Source organism: Mya arenaria, chromosome 4, assembly GCF_026914265.1.
Source record: "Mya arenaria isolate MELC-2E11 chromosome 4, ASM2691426v1".
NCBI lineage: Eukaryota > Metazoa > Mollusca > Bivalvia > Myida > Myidae > Mya > Mya arenaria.
Genome location: NC_069125.1, coordinates 38,797,883 through 38,804,936, shown reverse-complemented (window position 1 = coordinate 38,804,936; position 7,054 = coordinate 38,797,883).

The following is a 7,054-nucleotide window of genomic DNA, read 5'->3' as shown; positions in this document are numbered from 1 at the left end:
CGGATACATTTATTCATGTATCTTGTGACATTACACGTGGGTAAATTGTATTAGAGTAGCAAGGCCCATAACTCTTTAAAAGATGTCTAGTTGCGTCACTTGACCAACTGTGAATCCATGTGCGGCGTTTCTTACTGCTTCATAATAAATATGATATTTTTCAAATTTTTACCCGATGTATTTGAGAAGGAATTACACAAGCCGTAAAACTTATTTTAAAGGGAATAATAATGTATTTCAGAGTGGAACATTCTTTCACGATGGAAAGCGATTTGAGTTGACACCTGACACACATCAGGAAACATTGACGGACACGGATTTAACCCCACATATAATGGAAGAAAAACATGTAGACAAACCTGTCTCGGTTGACGAGGAACATCTTGAACACACAAAGACAACAGATCTGCTGAAACGTCTTCTGGAAGAGTTGAAGAACGATGAGAGAAATTCTGACCAGGCTAAGAAAATATCAGACACCAATGCCAAGTCAGAGGTCGTCGAAGAAATACTGAGAAGTATGCCAACAAAACGAGAACATGCTTATTATCCGGAAACAATTCCAGAGAAAGCTGCTGAAAGGGAGGTGATGCCAGTTGTCATGGATACCCTAGAGTCGAATGAGGAGTCACCTGCCAGGGACATTCTAAAAAGTATGTAAAGTATGTTTTGTTTGATTTAACTTCAAGCGTTGTATATAAACACATTTTGCAAAACATATTAAGGATACATAAACGCAGCATTCAACATGTCAAAATAACAGTCATTGATTGTTTTTATTATTAGATCAAGGATAACTTTATATGAGTAACAGTCAATGTTTTATTATAACTTTATGTCTTATAATCATGTTTTGGCATGGTGCAGAGGAAGGTCTGTTTTGAAACTGTCTGACTGCTCCTCATGTATAGTGAATAATTGTCTGGACGTAACTAAGCTTGTTTTGTGAGAGAAAAAAACGAAGCATTAGTTTGTGCAATAATGAGATGTAAACGAAAGGTAAATTTTAGCAATGCCATATGAAGTGTTTGCATTTTGCTTATAGGGTTACTATCGAGATAGGAAGACATGAGAGGATTACTGGACAAAGTGAATCTTGCGGTGAAGTTAAGAATGATTTGGCACGCCCTCACCATTCTAACTTGCATTATTTTGGTTATTTATTTCCGAAAATGTGTTAAAAATACATTGATAAAACATTTGTACGTTATTATAGGTTTACTATGATAGTGTACTTTTAAATTTCAAAAATCTTTACGAGATATCTGTTTTTAGCTACAACTACCGTAATTTATAGAACTGCCTTTCAAATGCATGCTTTCATCATGTTGCCTCGGTATACAAAGGATCAAACTCACACCTCAATGGTGTCTAAACTGTGTATAAGTAAAGGTTACCTTTTATAATAATATGGAAGAAAAAGTAATATCTTACGCTTAAAGCTGCACTCTCACAGATTTACCGTTTTTACAACTTTTTTTATTTTTTTTGTCTTGGAAAGAGCATTTGTTTGCGTAAATATCTGCAAACGAATGATAAAAGATTGCTGACAAAAGATCAGATCGCAGATTTGCATATTTCCGTTCGAAAATTAATGTTTTATGGCTTAAACCGTTACTAACGGTTTAAGAAAATGCATAAAACATTAACTTTAGTACTTAAATATAAAAATCTGCGATCTAATTTTTTGTCAGCAGTCTTAAATCACTGTTTTCCATGGATTATCGCAAAAAATGGATCGCAGATTTGCATATTTCCGTTCGAAAATTAATGTTTTATGGCTTAAACCGTTACTAACTTGAAAAAAAAATAGTTCGTTCCAAGACAAAACATAAAAAAGTTGTCAAAACGCTCAATCTGTGAGAGTGCAGCTTTAAAATGCACTATTTCTAAATAAAAATTTAAACATTGTATGTCATAAACACTCGGTTCTGATAAAGTGGCGCATGGCAAAGGGTTGCACCACCCCTAAGTAGCCTCTAGCGTAAATTCCCGGATCCGCCCCTGAAAACTAATGTTAAATGGTGTTGTTTTCCAAATCACGACAGAGCAAACCCCGGGAGAGGCGTGCAGCAGAACTGTATGCCATGGAAGTATTGATCGTGGTGGACACCCCTCTATGGGAAAAGTAAGTATAAACATTACCTTTTGTGATCTGTGCGACATGATATTATATTCAAATGTAGATAATTTTATCGAGTATGACAATGAATTATGTATTTGAAAATTCAATGACTCTGGGGGTTTTATATGAATTTTAATGAAATTTATGAAACCAATAAACATTTTTTGATTGAAATACCGTGACAAGTTTTCGATTTTTTTTCATTAGATATCCTTATTTTTCGAATAACATTTCAGGTACGCGAAAAAGTCGGGAAATACGGAATTTCTTCTACGTAGGCGCCTAGCACACACCATTCATGGGGTGGGTCACGTGCAGTGGATAAATAATACAATTATATCTGATTTGTTATTTTTGTGTACTCTTAATTCATGTTATATTCCTCCGTTAAATCTAATATCAGACTTTTATTAATTCACCAATCCTTTTTCGGACAAATCAGGACTAAAACATATTTGTTTTTTATCGCATTTAATAATAAAAATACTATAAATAATGAACCAGTCAATTGTAACCACGGCCCCCAGGTCAGGGAATAGCGGGGACTTTGACTTTCGGTCCAGCCAATCCCAGGTAAAATCCCCGTCCTGCTGGTGGTAAAATCCCCGCCAAATGACACCGCACCCCGGGGACATCCTAGGTAAGGCCCATACCCGGCTATTTTTGGCACGAAAACAAAACCACCACATTCACACGGCACTGCGGGGCAATCTGGAAGGTAAAAACACGGCCCATTTCCCCCTCTATACCCGGTATTACCCCGAAGGGGGGGGGGGGCGTGTTTACAACTGACTGGTGCATAATTCTATCATGTCGACGGCTGGATGCTGAGTGCTGACTGTCTACAATGATGTTGATAGTGTAGAGCTCCAAGTCCGACCGTCAATACATTGATTGGATCACGTGCATACTGTAAACTTGTACAGGGTCTTTAACTAGTATCACAGTGTGTATACCACGCAATAAATTACGTCATAAACGCTACGTCGTAAGGCAACACTTTGCTTTGGATGTAGACTTTAAACAAAGATAATTATACTAGTTCTTTTTAAATGAAAAAAGCGCTGTCTACGCCGCTTACAGAGTCCCGCCTTCGGTCGTTTCCCAGAGTTTGATAATAATAATAATAATAATAATAATAATAATAATAATAATAATAACAACTTTATTTAACGAAGGTTACATACTAAGTGTACAATCATTACAGACATACTACTTATTTCCAGCATGGCCTTCACACAAAAAGTATTACAAAAAGTATTAAAAAATATGATAGGGAGTTTAGTCTCTGAAAACCCTTCGACTAACCTTTTCACAAAACCGCCGCCTGATGGAGCACTGTCAAAAATAGGTTTGTCGAAGTCTTTGAGCAAACTAATCACCTTATCAAACTCCGGTAGTAAATCGAAGGCGGTGCTCTCTAAGCAGCATACAATGCCCTTTGTTTCATTTAAGATGGTGAAGAAAAAGAAACAAAATATATTTGTTTTAAGTCTTCATTTTAAGCAAAATTATACCTCCCGACTTAGCATACAAGACGTAATTTATGACGTGGTATACACACACTGAGTATACCAGGAATTATATTTTACACGTGTCAAGTAGACTGTTGCATGTTTTTAACTGTATTTCAGATGAGTCTCCGGTACGAATCTATCGATGACCCGAACATGAATATCTACCTCACCATTTCCGGATTTATCTTCTATCCGGTACCGGTTTTATCATTTAAATAAATAAATCTGAAACTTCAATATTTATGCGACTAATGACTAATTGCATTTAAGACATGTTTAGTAGTGCGTAGTATATACATTGTTTCAGTATGGTATAGTAGTGCGTAGTATATACGTTGTTTCAGTATGGTATAGTAGTACGTAGTATATACATTGTTTCAGTATGGTATAAGTATACTCCCGTTTTAATACATTTTACTAAATTTTGGGTGAACACATTTCACGTGCAGGAGCGGAACTCAACCAATCCGCTGCCTCTGAATGCGGAGAAAACGGTGGATGGAAAACAGTACGCTGACAGCGACGTATACTTGAATAACATGAAGACGTGGTCGGATAAGCTGGTTAAGCCCCCGAGCAACGACCACATCGCTCTTTTCACTGGGTATGTGAGCTTCGCATATTAACCAGGGATCCATTTTTACCAGCCCTTCTTGTACCTAATTGCATGTTGTACATTTATTTACTTTACATTTTGTAACATTAAAAGGTCAGCGGTGGCTCAATAATCTCTAAAAAGTCTCGTTGTTGTAGAAAGCGTAAATAATCTCGGTTAAACAAGCTTGAAAAAAACCCTCGTGGTTATGTATGGACTTGCTATATAATCATGCTTCTTTTGATTGCGAAGGTTGAAAACGCAAATTATGGCCGTTGGTTTGAATGCATTTATTGAATGCAAACAAAACCCCTCAGAAGTTTTTATTTTTTGTACTTTTTTCTCTCTACCACCACAATTATAATACCTCTTCCTCAGCGAATTCACATTTCTGCATTCGAGTGAGTTTCTACCTGAGGCGTTTGACGTTAGAGCAATCATAGGTCAAGGCCTTTATTTTCAATTTCAAAAAGGAGAATTGGATCAGTTTGATTAAATATGATCAACAAATATAAGTCAATGCGCGGTAACCGGTTTGAGAAAAATAGGCATTAAGATGCAACATTTTAAAATGGCCAGAAAGAAGAAAAGTATCCACGACTTTAAACCTATCAAAAATGTGACAATGCAATCGCCAATCGGCCATCTCCGGTAAGTTTCGGGATAGACTTCATATATGTTGAATAATGACCAAGTAGTTCCGATTGCTTTGGTATGTCCCTAGCATAACTCACCGCCAGTCTATTGTAGAGCTGGCTACTCGATCCGATGTACGCACTCCCTATTTTCTGTGGATCGCCAAAAATAACAATCGTAACAACTCGGCCATCTCCGGCAAGCTTCATTCCTGTTGGATACTACCCGAGGTGTTCCAATTGCAAAAATAACTCTTAACATTTACGTCATTAATACTCAATAAATAGTGTAAATAATTACTTGCAGAAATAGAGGTTAAAAGCATAAACGACAACGGCCTTTTCAAAGTAAAATAGTTTCCGAAATTATTTACCTTTTTGTGATATAGAGGGTAAGTGTTTGTTTCAGTGAAAGATCGCTAAATATTTCACCGAGTGAGCAAAAAAGCTTTATTTTACTTGTGGCGTAGCCACGAGCAAAATATCCACTTTTGTTTTTCACGAGGTGAAAGAATTATATTGTTTGTTGTGGTTACGCATGTTTGTTGTTTTACAGGTACAATCTATACAGCGACGGGGACGTAACTAATGACGGTGTTGCAGGTGTCGCCTGGCTAAACGGCGTCTTTATGCCGCAGATTCGCACTTCCGTCACCGAGGAGGGGGACTACTTTTCTACCGTTACCATTGGCGCGCATGAGATTGGCCACAAGTAAATACACATGCTTTGGTTAATTTATACTGATTTGTATTAGCTGTACGATAAGATGAACTAACATGAAACACTCGAGTCTTTTTCCTGGGTAAAAAAAACAAACATTACTGGTGTGCTTTATGAGATACTTGCCTCTCGAAGGGTTTCATCCCACGGCCTCTTTGGTAACAGACGAAGGTCACTTACATCCTTTTCAGTGGCAAGTATCCATTGGAAGAGATAACGGAACAGCCAGTACTGGTATACCGAGTTACACGTTCATGTAAATGACTTACTTATTTTTTAAATACAAACTAGTGTAGTTACTCGAAATATCGGATGACTTCAACTTTACGGTCAATCGTAACAACTCGGCCATCTCCGGCAAGCTTCGGGATAGACTTCTTATATGTTGGATTATGACCGAAGTGTTCTGATTGCTTTGCGGTCGGTTCCAAGCATAATTGATTGTCAGTCTATTGTACACCATTGGGCCATGACATCAGAACTCAGATATTGAGTTAATCGCTCAAATATTGAGTTTTTTACACTGCAATTTGTTATTCGATGATTCAAAGCGGTCTTCACTTTTACTATTACAGCTTAGGCGCTGACCATGACGTAAGCAATACAACAGGTTCCGGTTGCACACCAGAGGATCGTTACCTCATGGCGCCCACCGTCGCTTCGTTTGAACCGGGACACACCTACACGCCTAACCCATGGAAGTTCTCCAAGTGTTCCGTCGAGGCCTTTAAAACCTTCGTCGCTTCACTTGGCCCGTATGTATATTAACTACAGTCGACACCCGTTCGCTCGAACTCCCAGGGACCCGCAAAAATAGTTCGAGCCTCGTAAAATTCGAGCCAAGCGGAAACGTTTACCCCCAGTATAAAGAAATCGGTCCTTTACATGTAGTTCGAGCGAACGAGGAATTCGGGCCAAGCGAATTCAAACCAATGGGTTTTGACTGTATTTACATTCTTTATTAGCTTTCAATTTCTCACAATAAACAGTAAACCTCATATTTTCTACGTGTATACGTATTTATAATACTTTCCAAACGGTACACAACTAATTTTTAAAGTAAAATTCTAATTCCAAATTAATACATACACTTGTATAACACACATAAATTTCGAGTGATTAACCTTTAACTTCTAACTTAATAATGCATTTATGGAAAATATTACTTACTGATAACTGATTTATACTTTTACTGTGATCTACTATCGACTCATAAGGTAGAAATACCGTGTTTTCTGCACCTTTCTTTCAAACAACACCCAGTATCATTTATTTAAAAGAACCATTGTTTTCGACTTTTATTAATCTTTTTTGGTATATTTTTTTATAAATTGTGGTAAATCTTATTTGGGAGTAAGAGTGCATCTTTAAAAGCACATGTACTTATATTTGCTTACTTCTCCTGCAATTCCCCAGCGAAAACTGCATGTTGAACAAATGTGGGTCGTACAACCGGGCGGA